General features: G+C 41.7%; 1 protein-coding gene across 1 annotated transcript in view; it reads left to right on the forward strand.

The window, feature by feature from the left end:
• The first annotated feature begins 1,054 nt into the window (after positions 1-1,054).
• MRTFA (myocardin related transcription factor A) overlaps positions 1,055-18,937 on the forward strand; it is a 200,928-nt gene continuing 183,045 nt past the window's right edge. Inside the window, exon 1 of the mRNA XM_044915318.1 lies at positions 1,055-1,120. The gene's annotated coding sequence lies outside the window, so the exon portion shown is untranslated. The remainder of the gene's footprint in view (positions 1,121-18,937) is intronic.

Genomic DNA, 18,937 nt, shown 5'->3' on the forward strand with positions numbered 1-18,937 from the left:
CCCCCCCCCCCCCCCTTTGCTACATGAGTGGATGCCAGAAAGAGTAGGACATCAGCATTTTAGAATTTTACAATTGCAAGAGTCGTCGGGAGTCACCTAGTGAAACCGTCCCTTTTACAAATGCTCTTCCTGGAGTCTCCGGAGAGACGCTTTTGGGTTCATTCAGCCCCTTTTCTTCTCGAGGCCCCAAGCACTTTGCTATTAATGATCTCAACATTCTAGGCAGGTAGGGAGGGGCAGGTAGGTGTTAGTATCCTCCCTTTTCCCCTAGGGGAAACTGACTCAGAGAAATGAGGAGACCGGCCTCGGTGGGGCGGGGGCTGTAACGGGAATTCAGGGCTCCGGGCCAATGTGGAATTTATTGTGCCTCCTTTTGGGAAGCGTGAAAGTAAAGTAATCAATTTACGAGGCCCGGGCGAGGACCCTTTAGCCCCCTTGGAAGATCGGGTTGGGTCAGGAGGATTAATGCAGTTAAGGGCCCGCGGCATTGACCCCTTGGCAACTTGTCGAGGGCCAGTCGGGTCCGCCACCGCCCTTCCCTCGGCAGGGTGACCAATGGGCTTCCGCCTCTTTAAGGCTCCCCCCCCCAGCGCCCCGCCTCCGGCACGTCGCCGACCTCCTCCCACCTCCTAGCCGCAGCTCCGCCAGTTCCAGACTTCCTTTGACGATGAGGTCATCTTCTCGTTGCTCATTGGCCGCGCCCGGCCGTCAGTCACAGGAAGTCCCGCCGCCGTCCTCGCCTCCTTCGCACCCCTCCCTTCCCGCCCTCCCTTCAGTCCTCCGGTCCCAGCCTCCACAAGGCCTCTGATTGGTCAGTGCCGCTGTCACTCTTCCAGGGGGCAGTGTGGGAGGTGGGAGGCGGGTGTGGTGGGAGGGGCCGCAGCTTCCGTGGCTGAGAGGAGCCGGCGGCGGCCGTGTCTGTGGTGTCTGAGGCGGCGGCAAGAGCGACCGTTCCATCCTCCCCACCCCCTCGGCTCCGCTCGCCACACGCCCTCCGCTTGCGCAGACTTCTCCCCAGCTCCGTGCGCCCTGGCCAGACGTTGAGCCTCGGAAGGGGAGGCGCGCGGTGAGAGCCGGAGGGGGACCGCCGCGGAGCCCGGGCTGGGAGGAGCGCGAGGCGGTGAGTGAGAGTCCGGACAGAGGACCCCTCCCCCACCGCGGCCCCGCCCCGAGCATCCTTTCTCCTCGCGACCCCGCGGCGCGCCCTCAGGGTCGGGCTGCGGGCCGGGCCTCACAGCCCGGCCCCCAGCCCGCCGCCGCTCGCCTCGCCCGTCCCTTCCCTCCCGGCCGGGGTCGCCCAGACGGGGCGGGCGGCCCGGGGCGCGGCCGTGCACCTGTGAGCCGCCTGGCCGGGCAGCGCCGGTGGGGGAATGCGGGGAGGGGGCGTCCCGCACCCGTTGCGCCCGGGTGTGTTTTGACTGCAGGTACCTGGTATGGGCGCTTTCCCCGGCACAGATTTACCTTGTGCAGACCTTCAGGATCCATGTGCAGTCCTAGGATTCCCCAGGCAAGGGAGCCTCACCTGGACTTGTTGATGCCACTGTTTGCATCCCGAATGCCGCCAGGTGTAAGGGCTCTGGCAGATTGGAAACTTGACAGCCAAGAACTTGATCCTCTAAGAAAGTGTCTGTCAGGATACTTTGATTACACCTCCCACCCTGGCCGGCACCGCAGGAAAGCACTGATACTCTGTAGTAGCTAGGGCTGGAGCTTTCAGGTCAAACTCTCCAACCTGCCATTCGCTAGCTGTGTCATCTTGGGCTTCAGTTTCCTTCTCAGGAAAATGGGCATAATACCTACTACATGGGGTCATTGTGAGCTGAGAACGACGGGTAGATCAGTTTGTGTTTAAGCACCAGCCCAACTTGGCTTTGTCAGGATCTCAGTTTTCTCACTAGTATATAGATAGCATAAATGAAAGGCAGTTTGGTGGACACTTGACTACTTACCAGCTGTACTTGGCATGAGGTATGCGTATACGGGAATGTGAAAGATGTCACTTAAATGTAATAATGAAATTATACCTAGCTTCATGTGTTTTTACGTACTTTGAAGTCCATAAGAAGTCTGAAATGCCCCCAGGTTGCCAGCTTTTGAGATTTTTTTTCAAGATCTTTTCTACTTGAAGCCAAAAGCCTGTAACATACTCATTATTTTCAGTAAAAAGTGAAATTCACGTGTTTTATGTTAGAGGACCCCAAAAAATGCCACAGATTTCACTTAAGCAGTTTTACTGTTGAAAAGCAGCCACCTCCCAGGAGTGAGGTGGTACAGCCAGCTGGCACACAGCCCCGGGACAGTAGGGTGGGGAACCCTTGGCTGAAAATTATTAAATTAAGTTTTGCCTAATGTCATTTGCATTTTCATAGTGAATCAAAGGGCTTTATGATAGCTTCTTAGTGAAATGATTTAATTACTGCTTTTTCCAAAAACACATGCAAAGAAAAACTGACTGTAGTCCGTTCTAGCATTGGCTTCAGTTCTTTGCCAGTAACTGTTAAGAAGAGAACCCTGTTTAGAAAGGCTTTCACAAGTCACATTTCTTTGGTTAAGTTTTTATTTAGAGTAAAATCGTGAGATGGAAGAGTAAGATGTATCCCATAATCCAAAAGTATTTATTGCAGACTTTCCACATCCTTAGTCCTCTACTGAGTGCTATGAGGAAGGGATTCAAAAGAAGTATGAAACAGCATCTCAGCCCATAAAGAGCAAAACCATAAGATTTAGGTCACTCAGTACTAGCTTTGGGTACTACTTAAGTAATGACTTCGTTCATTCATTCATTCATTCATTCAATAAACTTGTTCCTTGCCAAAACGTGCCAGGTGGTTTGTTTTTGTTTTTCTAAAGATTTTGAGAGTGAGAGAGCACAGGGGGAGAGGTAGAGGGAGAAGCAGACTCTCCACTGAGCAGCCCAACTCGGGGCTCGATCCCAGGACCCTGAGATCATGACCTGAGCCCATGGCAGATGCTTAACTGACTGAGCCATCCAGGTGCCTTGCCAGGTGTTTTTTCTAAAAGCCAAGGTTATCGGGTAAGTGCGATATGGTCCCTGCTCATAGGAGCTCAAGTCTAGTGTGAGGCAGAAAAATGACAGATAATTTTAACACATTGAAATAAACTCCAGAACTGTATGGGAGGGTCAAGGGAGCTTTTCCTTTGCACTTCAGAGAGAAGGTGGTCTTTGAGTTGAATCTTAACTCATTAGATGAAGGAGGAAGATCATTCCAAACAGAAGTAACTGAGCTTGCTGATAGATCTTCTGACCGCAGATATAAGCCCTAGGAAGGGGGAAGGAAACTGATATTTCTTGATGCCCACTATGTAATAGGCATTAAGCTGGGCTTTTAATGTTACTACTTAATTAGTCCTCTGAGATAGATTTTACCTCCACTTTAGGACAGGAGAACTGAGGCTCAGCATAGTTAAATAATTTGTCTAGTTAGTGACAGAGCCAGGACTTGAATTTCTGACTTAAAAGTATGTGTGCTCTTTTCCTTCTAACACTGTAGAAATAAATATAAATGAGGGGCGCCTGGGTGGCTCAGTTGGTTGGGCGGCTGCCTTCGGCTCAGGTCATGATCCTGGAGTCCCTGGATCGAGTCCCGCATCGGGCTCCCTGCTCAGCAGGGAGTCTGCTTCTCCCTCTGACCCTCCCCTCTCTCATGCTCTCTCTCTAGCTCATTCTCTCTCAAATAAATAAAATCTTTAAAAAAAAAAAAAAAGAAAGAAATATAAATGAGACAGTTCCAGCTATATATGTCATTTTACTACATCAGTTACAAATTACTTTCTGTGAAAGTTCATATTTGATTTAGAGTTGCTAAAACTTGTATAATAAAGGCTATCAAATGGTATTTCTTTTATAAGTGTGACATTTGCTAAAAAATGTAGTTCATGGAAACATTTAATGGAAGACATTGATAAATACAGACTATATGGGGCACCTAACAAAGCTTTTAAACAGGTATGGACTTTTATTGAGACAGTTGCTTAAATATTTAAGTGTATAAGGGATGTGCAGATGTATGGCCAATTAAATAGAAAATGAAAGGGGTAAAATGTTTTTTTTTTTTTTAAAGATTTTATTTATTTGAGAGAGAATGAGATAGAGAGCATGAGAGGGGGGAGGGTCAGAGAGAGAAGCAGTCTCCCTGCTGAGCAGGGAGCCCAATGCGGGACTTGATCCAGGGACTCCAGGATCATGACCTGAGCCGAAGGCAGTCGCCTAACCAACTGAGCCACCCAGGTGCCCCGGGGTAAAATGGTTTTGAATAATTTTTACAAAAGGGGAAATTAGAATTTTGAAATCATATTAACATAGATTGTTATATTTAGAGAGCCCACTGTGGACTGTAAGCTCCACAAAGGTAGTTTGTTTCTTTTATTCTCAGCTTCAAGAGCAATTTTTGGGAGACACCTGGGTGGCTCAGTTGGTTAAGCATCTGCCTTCAGCTCAGGTCATGATCCCAGGGTTCTGGGATCAAGTCCCACATCGGGCTCCTTACTCAGTGGGGAGCCTGCTTCTCCCTCTGCCTGCTGCTTCCCCTGCTTGTGCACTGTCTCTGACAAATAAATCTTTAAAAAAAAAAAAAAAGCAATTTGGGACATAGTAGATGCTCAGTAAATATTTGTTGAATAAAAGATGAATGTGAATATATACAGTGAATGGTGTGTTTATGTAAATGCTAGGGTTGATAGTTAGAATTGACATAGGAGCATTTTCATCTGAAAAAAAAACTTTGATCAGGAGGTTTATTTCAGAAGGTCTTTGAAAGAAAAGCAGGAGGACATTGACAGATCATGGATGAAGTGGCACAGGCATTTACCATATAGGTAGTTTATAAATGGTTATACTTTGGAAGAAAAGGAACATTGAACAAAGGGAAGGGCCCACTGACACCATTCAAATATAGGCACAGTTTATTAAAGGCCTTAATGAGTTTTGAGAATCAAGGAAACAGTCTCTGCTCTTAAGGAACTTACAGTTTTAGAGACTAGGTGTTAGCTAGTATTGCATAACGTGTTACCCCAAAAGTTAGTGTTTAAGATAACAGTAAACATTTATTATCCCTCACAGTTTCTGTGAGTCAGAAATTTGGGAGCAGCTTGAGCAGTGGTTCAGTCTCAGGGTCTCTCAAGAGATTGCAGAAATATGTCATCTGGAGTTGCAGTCTCTGAAGACAGGCTGGTGGATCCTCTTCTAAGGTGGCTACTCAGATTGTTGACAAGTTGGTGTAGGCTGTTGGTGGGAGGTCTCCATTCTCCATGTGGGCCTCTCCATAGAAGTACTTGAATGCCCTCATGGCATGGCAGCTGGCTTCCCCCAGAGCAAGTAATCCAAGAGACCAAGTTGCATTGTCTTTTATGACCTAGCTTCAGAACTACATACCATCATTTCTCCAGTATTCTATTGGTCACGTATTGTGGGAAGGGATTACATAGGGGTGTGAATACTAGGAGGTGAGAATCTTTAGGGGCCATCTTGGAGGCTGGCTACCACAGTGGGTGGTAGCCAGAAAAAGTGTTAGAAGAAGGTACAAAGTGCTGGGGGAAGGGAGGGAAGGATTCAGAGGAGGGAAAGGTTACCTTTGGGAAAATGAGGGAATTGGGAAAGATTTAATCCTTTTAACAGATATTCACAGGTATTTATTGGGTGCTTACTCTGTGCCCTCAAAATGGTAGGCTAATATGTGGAAGTGAATTGGGGCTGTATGAAATGTAAGTAGTCTAGGCCAGCATTGGTACTAAGGACAAACACTTAATCTCTGTGTGTAAGGTGAGGGTGGAGTAATTTTTCTGATATTGAGGAGAACAGTAACTTGTCAGAGTGATAGAAAGGCAGTTAAAAGCGTAAATATTAGAGCCAGACTTCCTGGGTTGGAATCCTACTTCTACCACATGCTAGCTGTGTGACCTTGGGTGTGACTGTGACACTCTTAACCACATCTTGGTAACTCACTATAAAATGGGGATAATAATGGTGGCTACTTTATATTGCTGCTATAAAGATTAAATAAGTTAAAAATATGCCAAGTCCTTGGAACAGGTTCACATGCATTATCATTATCATTCTTCATTTTGGGCAATATCATAGAACTGACCATGGGTGAATGAGGTTCCAGTCAGAGATGAATGAATGTGAATGATGTGAGTATTCAGAGGCTTTTAAATGTCAATCATTTAAATGTAATCACTTGCTCCTTCAGCATCAGTTTTTCCAGTTTGACTACTTACGTTTAGATAGTTTTTATTTCATCAATAGAGTGAACCACTGATTTTATTTAGCTGAACTCCCCAGTTACGACAATACCTCAGGAGGCACAGTTGCCTGTGAAGGGTATCTTGTGTTCTCTTGTGTCTCTCTAAATTACTGGGCCCTCTATCTGCAGAATGGGTTTAACCAAAAGCAGTTAAAGGTGCATCCTCAGAAGAGCTTAGTGGTGGAACCAGGACCCATAGTAAAAATACCAGAGTGAGCACTTTTGTGACTGAGTCACAAAAGAATCCTCAGAGATTGATTCTTAACACTAAGTCTGTCACTTCTGTGAAGAGGGAAGATCTTTGAACTCCATGTCTCTGCAGGTGTTAGAGCAGGAATTGGGTGCTCTGCCAGGGTGCATTGGGTGGAGCAAATTGCCTAAGTTGCCTTCAGTCCTGCGGCTCAGGGACTCCAGTCCAACTCTCACTGTTTAGTTGAACAGAGGCACTGAGAAATTCAGTGGTTTGAGGTTCCACAACAGTCTAGTGGCTGAGCCTGGGCCAGTTCTTCACCCTTTATTTGAGGCTGGCTCACATAGTGGTGATGAAGATCTGCAGAATCTTTGGAAGATTGAGCATTGTGAAAATGTCTTTTCTTCAGCTACCATATTTTTACTTTTGTGGTATATCTGATTTGTTTGCTTCCCTAGTCACTTTTATTCAAATGCTTTTAGAAATCATTCCCTGTTTATGAGTCCTGGTAACAAGTAATTTGCATAGCTCAATTTGAAATCTGGAATGTATACTCTGTTACTGAATTTGAAGATAGGTGGGCTACTTACAGGTCTTTGACCTCTAAAATTATAAGTGGGAATTATGGGTGATTTTTATTTCTTTTCTTTTCTTTTTTTTTTTTTTTTAAAGATTTTTTATTTATTTATTTGAGAGAGAGAGAGAATGAGAGAGAGAGCACATGAGAGGGGGGAGGGTCAGAGGGAGAAGCAGACTCCCTGCCGAGCAGGGAGCCCGATGCGGGACTCGATCCAGGGACTCCGGGATCATGACCTGAGCCGAAGGCAGTCGCTTAACCAACTGAGCCACCCAGGCGCCCTCTTTTCTTTTTTTTTAAAAGATTTTATTTATTTATTTGACAGAGAGAGAGATAGCGAGAGCAGGAACACAAGCAGGGGGAGTGGGAGAGCGATAAGCAGGCTTCCTGCGGAGCAGGGAGCCCGATGTGGGACTCGATCCCAGGACCCTGGGATCATGACCTGAGCCGAAGGCAGACGCTTAACGACTGAGCCACCCACGTGCCTGGTGATTTTTATTTCTTGATAAACTTTTGTCTGGTATCAAAATTTAACATATAATGGGTGTAACTTGAAAAAAATTATAAACTTCGTAGTATGAGAGAGCAAAATAACTAGTGAAGTAACATGTCAAGTTTAAGGGCATGAGCAGAGCTAGGTACTGACAATTATCAGCTGTGTAACCATAGGTTCACCACTTAACCTTCTTGTGACTAGTTTTTTCTTCTATGAAATGGGGTTAATGATTCTTACAACATGAGGTTGTTATAAGGATCATGGAGTCACAGTGAACTCATTGTTATGCTACCTCATTAATTTTCACACCAGCTCTGTGAAGTAAGTATTAGCTCCATTTTGTAGATGAGGAAAGAAGCTTGGAGAGATTCACTAATTTAGAAAGATTGCAATCAGGGTTTGAACCAAGTTCTCTCTCTCTCTCTCTCTCTCTCTCTCTCTCTTTTTTTTTTTAAAGTAGGCTCCACGCCCCATGTGGGGCTTGAACTCTCAACCGTGAGATCAAGAGTCACATGCTCCACCAACTGAGGCAGCCAGGTGTCCCCTCAGGTCTGTTTTTGAATTAAAAGATACTGACTCCCAACCATAAGAGACTCTTAATCTCAGGAAACAAACTGAGGGTTGCTGGAGTGGAGGGGGGTTGGAGGGGTGGGGTGGCTGGGTGATGGACATTGGGGAGGGCATGTGCTATGGTGAGCGCTGTGAATTGTGTAAGACTGATGAATCACAGACCTGTACCCCTGAAACAAATAATACATTATATGTTAATTTAAAAAAAAAGATACTGACTCCCTATGATAATGTGTATGAAGTGCCTAACTTTGCCTTCGGTAAATGTTCCTGTTCACTTTTGCACAGTTTGTGAAAATGTTAGTATGTTGAGAATTCTTTATGGTAGTAATCAAGGTGTTGTAGCTTTCAAAATATTCTTTGCAGTATTCCTTATATGTATCTTATTGCCATTCCTGAAAGCTATAGTAGTGATTTCACATCCTAAATTGCTCAATAAATACTAAATAAGGACATACTATAGTGTCCAAATTTTAAACATATTTTGTCAGTGTTTCAGTTATCTTTGTAACTGTAAATGGCATAAGTGATGCCAAAGTCTCCTAATCGTGGTTAATTTGTACATATTTTCACTACCACAAAATTTACAGGAACTTGGAAAGTTGTCCTCTCCTCATATTTTAGGACACACCATATTGCATTTTGGTATGAGAGTGGTGTTACGATTTCATGGTGAAACTGGCTTTATTGTTGACTTTATATTTTGTTATATGATGGATGTACTTTTTTTTTGGTAAGATTATTTTTATTTATTTCATTAAGTAAGCTCTACACACACCCAAAATGGGGTTCGAAATCATGACCTAGAGATCAAGAGTCATATGTTCTACTGACCGAGCCAGCCAGGTGCCTCTATATGATGGGATGTATTTAAAGTAGTCTTTTTAAATTTGCCTTGTATTGTCTTGCCTTTCAAAACAATTTAGAAATGAAAGGTAAGGACCATTTTCTTTCTTATCTCTGTTACTTGGGATAATCACTTTTTATGGAAAATCAATTGCACTAAAGCTTCCATTCAGGAGCTTTTCACTCTTTAAATCTAATATTCCAGGTTAATGCCCTAAGGTGGCATGGAAGGCAAAGATGTGGTGGTATTTTAAATTCTCTGTTTTGTAGATTCAGTAGATCATTTCACATTATGGTTGACATTTCCTTTCTGTTCAGATTTTTTTTTTTTTTTTTTGCAAGGGAGGATGGCGGAGACCTGGAATGGTGGGAATAGGAAACCAAGAATACAATGAAGATCATAGATTAGTGATTTGACTTGAAATTAAATAACTTGAAGCTTTCCTTTATGCAGTAGAACATCTTAGGGTGGTGTGGCTCATTTGTGTAATATCTGTCATGAATCTTTGTATACATTGAGTAAAATAATTATTTAGTCATTTTCCTAAATCACTCTGTAGCATGATTGACTTTTTTTTTAACCCCTTTCACTTTTACCTGAAGCTGATTCTGAAGGTGAGCCTGGCAGAAACAATTTGTATGAAAACTGGGCATGACCTGTACAATTTGGACACGGTATTCATGACATTTTATTTTCAACATGTTTAATAACCTGTTGGGTGCCTAAATAAAACTGAGTTAATTATAGTGTAACCTTTTGTTCTATTTGGAGAGTGTTAAGCGATTTTTGAATACCCTCCAAAATTCACCTTCATCAAGTGAGCTTAGAAAGCTCTTTCTAGAGCAAGGATCTTCAAAACTTTACCTGTATGACTCTCTACCTCTTCTGGCCACTTCTTTGTTTTCTTTTGAAAAGACATAGTAGATTTTCCTACTGTTCGGAGATAGTAGTGATGAGTTCGGAGTTGAATGCACCTGTTTTCAGTCTGGCTCTACGTCTCACTGGCTGTGTGATCTTGAGCAAGGGAATTAATCTTGTCAAACCTCTGTTTCCTCATAGTTTAGTTGTGAGAGGTAAATAAGCTACATACAAAGCATTTAGCACATAATAGGCATTCTGTTCATGTTAATTTTCATAACACCCAGAATTTTTCTTTTGTAGCAGTAGCTACAATTACAGCTAAATAATTGTATAATTATTTATGTTTTTCTTATAAACTTCATAAGGCCAGGGACCATGTCTGTCTCTTCATTGCTATTTTGTCAGCATTTAACATCATGCTTGTCATGGGATATAATAGATGCTCAATAAATCCTGGTTGAATGAATTCTGTCCTCCGTTGCCTTAAAGGACAGTGTCCTGAACTTAGTTCCTTTGGCCCACTTGAGAATTAATCAACTTTTTACTTGATATTTGGTCCATTAACGACTGGAGCTAGGTAAAGGGAAAGGTAATGAACAGATGAATGACAACCAGAAAGCATAATAATATTCAAAGTAAATTATAATACTATAAAATCCTAGTACTCTGGATTTTCTGTCTGTAATCTGATGTCCAGCCCCAAATTCTACCAAAACAGTTTTCAATGAGGCCACCACTGACTTGAGTGTTGGTGAGCTAGTGGGTTGTCCCTAGCTTAGTAAAATGGTTACTCTTATAGTTATTCAGGCAAGAACCTTGGCATCATCTTCTCTTCCTTTCCCATTTCATATCCAATCCATCAGTGAATCCTGCTAGTTCTGTCTGCTAAATATATCTGACTTCTCATCACCTCCATTGTAATCATCCTTGTCCAAGCTATCAGATTAGTTTCCCATGGCTGGCTACTATAATAAATCACCACAGACTTAGTGGCTTAAAACAGCCTAAATTTATTCTCTTAGAGTTCTGAAGGCCCGTTGTCTGAAATCAGTTTCACTGGGCCAAAATTAGGGTGTCAGCACAGAGCTGCATTCCTTCTGGAGGCTTTAGGGGAGCCATCCTCACCTCTTCCAGTTTCTGGTGGCTGCCAGCATTCCTTGGTTTGTGGCAGTGTCACCTCAATGTGCAAGGGCAGCATCTTCAGATCTCTGTGTACATCTCTTTCACCTCTGTGTTTGTCAAATCTGTCTCCCTTTTATAAAGATAAGTGATTGCATTTAGGGCTCACCCAGATAATCCAGGATAATCTCTCCATATCAAGATACTTAATCACATCTGCAAAGATTTCCCCCCCCCCCCTTGGTTTTTTGTTTTTTGTTTTTTTGGCTATTTAAGGTAACATTCACGAATTCCAGCGTCTAGGATGTGGAAAATGTGGGTATGTCTAGGGTGCCATTTTTCAGTCTTACTACGGTCTAACCTTTGGCCCCCAAAAATTCACATTTGTCCCATATGCCAAGTACATTCATCCCATTCCAACATTCCCCAAAATCCTAACCCATTGCAACATCAACTCAAGCTCAGGATCTCATCTACATGTCATCAGCTCAAAAGTGCAAAAATCTCATCATATAAATTCTCCAGATTATATGTGAGGTATATGTGAGACTCTGGGTATGATCCATCTTGGGGAAAAATCCTTTCCATCTGTGGACCTGTGAAACTAGAAAACAAGTTATATGTTCCCAGAATACAGTGGTGGGACAGGTAAAGACTCCTGTTCCAAAAAGGAAAAAATGCAAGGAATAAGTGTGTCACTGGTCCCAAGCAGTTTCAAGATCCAGCGGGGAAAATCTCATTACATTTCAAAGCCTGGGAGTAATCTGGTGTGGCTTTAGACTCCATGCTCTGAGCCCATGGCTGTGGCTTCTGGGCTCAAGGCTCAGCTCTAATTTTCTTCTCTCTTCCTTCCTTCCTTCCTTTCTTTCTTAAATTGAATTATAATTGAAATATAACATTATTAGTTTCAGGTGTACTTTGTAATTATTTGATATTTGTTTATATTGCAAAAGGATCACAATAAGTCTGTCACCATACATAAGTATAATTTTTTTCTTTTAAGATTTGCTCTCTTAGCAACTTTCTGATATGCAATACAGTATTATTAACTATAGTTGCTATGCTGTACATTACATCCCCATGACTTATTTATTTTTATAACTGGAAATTTGTACCTTTTGCCGCCCTTCACTTTTTTATGGCTGAATAATATTTATATATACCACATTTTCTTTATCCGTTCATCCCTTAGTGGATACTTAGGTTGTTTTCATCTCTAGCTGTTGTATATGATGCTGCAGTGAACATGGGGGTGCATTCATCTTTTCAAATTTTCTTTGGATAAGTACCCAGAAATGGTAGATCGTATGGTAGTGCTATTTTTAATTTTTTGAGGAACCTCCTCCATACTGTTTTCCATCCTGGTTGTGTAAATTTACATTCCCACCAATAGTGCAAAAATGTTCCCTTTTCTCCATATCCTCACCAGCACTTGTTATTTTTTGTCTTTTTGATAATAGCCATTCTGACAGATGTGAGGTGTCTCATTGTGGTTTTGATTTGCATTTCCCTGATGATGAGTGATGATGAGCATCTTTTCATATACCTATTGCCCATCTGTATGTCTTCTGTGGAAAAAGGTCTGTTGAGATCCTCTGCCCATTTTTTAATCAGATTGTTTTTTTGCTCTTGAGTTGTGGAGTTTTTAAAAAATGTATTTTGGATATTAGCTCCATATCAGATACATGATTTGCAAATATTTTCCCCCAGTCAGTAGGTTGCCTTTTCATTTTGTTGATAGGTTCCTTTGTTGTGCAGAAGCTTTTTAGTTTGATGTAGTTTCACTCATTTATTTTTACTTTTGTTGCCTTTGCATTTGGTGTCTATCCTAACTTTTCTCGAAGGATAGTATGTGTTTGCAACTGAGTAGTTTTATTAGCCTATTTCTTGCCTGTAGAATTTTGGTAGTTCAGTAGCCTTTTATTTCATTCTCTTTCTTTCTCTGTTAGGCCAAGTTGGCAGTGTTTCTGCTGATATAACATTTTCAGAAGCCTTGTGGGTCTCCTTTGTATGTGTTGGGGATTCTTATCATTAGACAAGACGGTCCTCCATAGATATTTCCTGGATATCTCATTTTATTCCTAGCTTCTCTTTAGATGGTTGGTCGAGGAGATCCCCTAGTTATATGTGTAGTATCTTCAGCGCTAGGAAAAGGTTGTCCAGCCACATCCTTGGCTTTCTTTCCACAGCAGTGCTTTTTTAATAATGCATTTCTTTAGTGTTTTATGTGGTCTGGATAAGCTGAGGATTTCCTAAATCATCAGGTCCTGGTTTCTTTTGTTTAACATTTCACCAATCAATTTATCTTTCCTCTTGCATTTTACTGTACACAGCAAGAAGAAACTAGGCTGCACCTTCAACATGTTGCTTGGAAATTGCCTAAGCTAAATATTCAAGTTCATCACTTATAAATTCTGCTTTTCACACAACCATAGGACACAATTCAGCCAAGTTTTATTGCCACTATATAAAAAGGATTGTCCCAGTTTCCAATAATGTTCCTCATTTCTTTGAGTCCTTACCAGAAGCATCTTTAATGTTCACATTTTCACCAGCATTCTGTTTATGATGACATATGTATTCTCTAAAACAATATAGGCTTTCCCTAGTGTGCTTCTTACTTCCTTTTTTTTTTTTTTTTTGTTTCTTTTTTCCTTCTGAGCTCTCACCAGGAGTGCCTTTAATGTCCATATTTCTACCAACAGTCTGTTGAAGGCAACCTAGGCTTTTCTTTTTTTTTTTTTTTTAAGATTTTATTTTTACTTATTTGACAGAGAGAGTTAGCGAGAGCAGGAACACAAGCGGGGGAGTGGGAGAGGGGGAAAGCAGGCTTCCCGCTGAGCAGGGAGCCCGATGCGGGGCTCGATCCCAGGACCCTGGGATCATGACCTGAGCCGAAGGCAGATGCTTAATGACTGAGCCACCCAGGCGCCCCAACCTAGGCTTTTCTATTATGCTTCTCAAAATTCTTCAACCTCTACCCATTATCCAGTTTCAAAGACACTTCCACATTTTTTTTTTTTTAAAGATGTTTTATTTATTTATTTGACAGAGAGAGACACAGCGAAAGAGGGAACGCAAGCAGGGGGAGTAGGAGAGGGAGAAGCAGGCTCTCCGCGGAGCAGGGAGCCCAATGCTTGGCCCGATCCCAGGACCCTGGGATCATGACCTGAGCCAAAGGCAGATGCCTAACGACTGAGCCACCCAGGCGCCCCGACACTTCCACATTTTTGAATTGTTAAACAGAACACTTCCAGATACCAAAATCTGTATCAGTGTTCATCTGGAGAAACAGAAGCAGTAGAAGATATACATTAAGAGATTATTGTAAGGATTTATTCCTTACATGATGTAGGGGCTGGCTAAGCAGGTATGATATCCATAGGCTAGGCTGTCTTGAGCTGAAGTTGCTATCCACAGGTAGAATTTTTTTTTTTTTAAGATTTTATTTATTTGAGAGAGAGAATGAGTGAGAGAGAGTGCACATGAGAGATGGGAGGGTCAGAGGGAGAAGCAGACTCCCTGCTGAGCAGGGAGCCCGATGCGGGACTCGATCCCGGGACTCCAGGATCATGACCTGAGCCACCCAGGCGTCCCCACAGGTAGAATTCTTCCGGGAAACGTCAGTTCTGCTCCAAAGTCTTTTTAACTCATTGAATCAGGCCCACCTAGATTATCTAGGACACTGTCCTTTACTTAAAGTCAACTGATTATGAATATTAATCACATCCACAAAATATCTTTACAGCAACACTTAGTGTTTGAATAACTGGGGACAGTAGTGTAATCAAGTGACCCATACAACTGACCATCACATAATCATTATTATTTCTTGCTTGGATTACTGCAGTAGCTTCCTCTGAACTGAATTCCCTGTTTCTGTTCTGATTTTTTGTGATCTGCTCTCCACATAGATTATAGATCTTAGGATCTGTTTTCTAGAGTCAGTTTCATGATCTGCCACTCTCCCCCTTGCTTACTCTGCTACAATCCCACTGGATTCCGTGCTGTTCCTGGGTCATACCAGGTCTTTGTGCTTGCTCTTTTCTCTGCCTGAAGTACTCTTTCCCTAAATCTCCGCATGGTTTACTTCCTCACTTTTTTCAGATCTTTGCTCAGATGTCTCCTTATTAGAGAGACCACCACATATAAAAAAGCCACCTTACTCCTTAATCTGAGGCAGTCCTTATTTCCCTTATCCTGCGTCACTTTCTCCACAGGACTTGACGTGTATTTTTTTTTTTCTCCCAAGATTTTGGGAGAGAGAAATCACGAGCGGGAGGGAAGGGCAGAGTAAAAGGGAGAGGGACAAGCAGACTCCCTGCTGAGCACAGAGCCTGCTGTGGAGCTTGATCCTAGGACCCTGAGATCATGATCTGAGCTGAAGGCAGATGCCCAACCAACTGAGCCACCCAGGTGCCCCAACATGTATTTGGTTTTTGTTTGTCTCCTCCCACTAGATCGTAGTCTCTACAGGGGCAAGGATTTTGTTTATTGCTGTATCCTCAACACCAACAATACTTAGCATATTGTAGGTGCTTAATAAATATTTTTGAACAGTTTAATGGATGAAGGGACAGCCACTTTCATTCTTATTTTACCTCTCATGTGCTATTTAACATAGTTGATCACCTTTTTTAAAGCCATTTTATATTCTTGGTATGACATTATTCTAGTTTTTCATCTAATACTTTGTTCATTCCTTCTACCTTCCTGCTATACTTTCTGTCTCTTTTGCTAGCTCTTCTTTATGTTGGCCTCTGAGTATGGGACTTTCTCATGACTTAGCTTCAAACCCTCTAATTATCTATCTCTAGGAGATCTCATTTAGTCCCTAGCTTTAAAAACTACTCGTCTGGTAATGATTCCCAAATGTGTATTCCCATATTTTTTGAACAGAATTAATTTTGCCACCTCCACCTGGAGGTCTCATGGACATCTCAGGTTTATATTCTCAGTTGAGTTCTTAGCCTTCTTTTCCGACTGCCGAAGTTGTTCCTGCTCCATTGTTCCCCATTTCTGTAAATGGCACTTCTGTCCACCTGGTTACACAAGCCAGAAATCTGACAGGTCATCTTTGACATCTGCCTCTCTCTGCTCACATCCATTCCATCATCAATTCGGGTTGGTAATCACTACAGAAATACTGACAAATCTTATTTGTCAACTTCCTATTTCTCCCGAAGTCACTTTAGCTAGTTCAAGTCGTGATCTCTCCAGGACCACATCAATAAATACCTAGTTTTACTGCTTCCGTTCTTTCTGACCCTAACTAATCAATTCTCCACACTGAAGTCAGAGTTTAAAAATGCAAATATAATTAAGTCATACCTCTTCCCCTAAGTGTTTCACTGGATATAGGCTCCAAGCAGGTAACTTAAATGAATGGAAATGGGTAGATCAGGGATTTTTAATGAGGAGTGGTAAGACTGTGGCAAATTGGAGAGGACATGCCCTGTCTAAAGAGGGTTGCCACTTTTTGATTCTAGGATATTGTGACATGTGGGAGTGTAGGCCCACGATTGCTGATCTTCTGATTTTTTTTCCAAGGGAAGCCAGAAATCTGGATTTTTTAAAACTGTAAATTTTCTCTATTTTACAATATTAGCAACCAATTTAAAATTTAAGTTTCTTGGGGCGCCTGGGTGGTGTAGTCGGTTAAGCATATGTCTCTTGGTTTTGGCTCACGTTGTGATCTCGGGTCATGAGATTGGGCCCTGCATCGTCAGCACAGAGCCCTGCATCATGCTCAGCAGGGCACACCACAGAGCCCTGCATCATGCTCAGCACAGAGCCTGCTTGAGATTCTCTTTCCCCTCTGCCCCTCCCACTTGTTCTCTCTCTCTTTCTAAAATCGATAAATAAATCTTTAAAAAAGGTTTTTTAGGAACAAATTTAGTTAACTATAAGATCTTTAGACTGAAAATCGCAAAACATTGCTGAGAGAAATTAAAGAAGACTTAAATATGTGGAGATATGTCACATTCATGGTTTGAAAGACCCAGTAATGTAAAGTTGTCTGGTCTTCCCAAAACAATCTATAAAGATTCAGTGTGTTCACAATCAAAATCTCAGCAGAATTTTTTGTAGAAATTGACACTCTGAATCTAAAATTCAAATGGAAATGTAAAGGATCTGGAATAACCAAAATAATTTAGAAGTGGAAGAACAAACTTGGAGGAATTAAGTTACCTGATTTTAAGACATTATAAAGCTAGAGTAATCAAGACAGTGTGGTATTAGTGTAAAAATGGATATGTGGAACATTGGAACACAGTAGGGAATGCTGAAATAAACACACGTATGGTCAGTTGATTTTTTTAACAAAAGGTTAAACATAATTCAGTAGAGGAAAGGGTAGTCTTTTCAACAAATATTGCTGGAACAATTGGATATTTGTATGTAAAGAAATGAATCTCAGTACCTATCTCACACTATACACACAAATTAATTTGAAAAGGCTCATAGACCTAAACATACAAACTAAAACCATAAAACTTATAGAAAAAATTATGAGAAAATACTTGTGACCTTGGGGTAGGCAAAGATTTTTTAGGAAATAAAAATACTAACTATGGAAGGAAAAATTGGTAAGTCAGACCTATCAAAAGTAAAACCTTCTGTTCTTTAGAAGACACTGTAAGAAAATGAAAAGATAAGCCACAGACTGGGAGGAAATATTTATACACACATACACACATATATGTAATTTCATATATATATGTAGATATCTGTAGATACATTTATCAAAGAATTTATATTTAGAATATGTAAAAAAAATTTAAAACTCAAAATATGACAAATGATCCAATTAAAAATGAGCAAAAGATTTGAATAGACATTTCATAGAAGAAAGTATATTTGGGGGCGCCTGCGTGGCTCAGTTGGTTAAACGACTGCCTTCGGCTCAGGTCATGATCCTGGAGTCCCGGGATCGAGTCCTGCATCGGGCTCCCTGCTCGGCGAGGAGCCTGCTTCTCCCTCTAACCCTCCCCCCTCTCATGTACTCTCTCTCTCTCTCATTCTCGCTCTCTCAAATAAATAAATAAATCTTTAAAAAAAAAAAAAAAGAAGAAAGTATATTTGAATGTCCAAAAGCATGTGAAAAGATGCTCAACATCATTAGTCGTCAGGGAAATACAAATTAAAACTATATGACATGCCATTTCATACCCACTAGAATAGATAAACCCACTAGAATAGATAAACCCACTAGAATAGATAAACCCACTAGAATAGATAAAATTAAAAAATATGGACAATTCCAAGTATTGGTGAGGATGTGAAACAACTGGAATTCATGTATGTTGTTGGTGGGAGTGTGAAATAGTACAACAACTGGTCAGTTTTTTGTAAAGTTAAATACATATTCACCATGCAACCTTGCAGTCCTGCACCTTGGTGTTTATTACCCAAGAGAAATGAAAACATATATTCCCAGAAAGATCATGTGACTGTACATAGCAGTCTGTTTTTTTTTTTTTTTCAGATTTTATTTATTCATTTGACAGATAGAGAGGGAACACAAGCAGGGGGAGTGGGAGAGGGAGAAGCAGACTCCCTGCTGAGCAGGGAGCCTGACCCGGGACTCAATCCAAGGACCCTGGGATCATGACCTGAGCTGAAGGCAGACGCCTAACGACTGAGCCACCCAGGCGCCCCTGTACATAGCAGTTTCATTCATAATGGCCCCAAACTGGAAACCACCCAAATACTATGAACAGGTGAATAGGTAGGCAAACTGGATTAAACAGTGAATTACAGATACAGCAATGTGAATGAATCTCAAAAAGTATGTTGAGTGAGAGAAGTGAGAAACACTGATTTATATCAGTTTCATTTTTTAAATAAATTTTTTATTTTTATTTATTTTTTTTTTTTAAAGATTTTATTTATTTATTTGAGAGAGAGAGAATGAGAGAGAGCACATGAGAGGGGGGAGGGCCAGAGGGAGAAGCAGACTCCCTGCCGAGCAGGGAGCCTGATGCGGGACTCGATCCCAGGACTCCAGGAT

Source organism: Neomonachus schauinslandi, chromosome 5 (genome assembly GCF_002201575.2).
Source record: "Neomonachus schauinslandi chromosome 5, ASM220157v2, whole genome shotgun sequence".
NCBI lineage: Eukaryota > Metazoa > Chordata > Mammalia > Carnivora > Phocidae > Neomonachus > Neomonachus schauinslandi.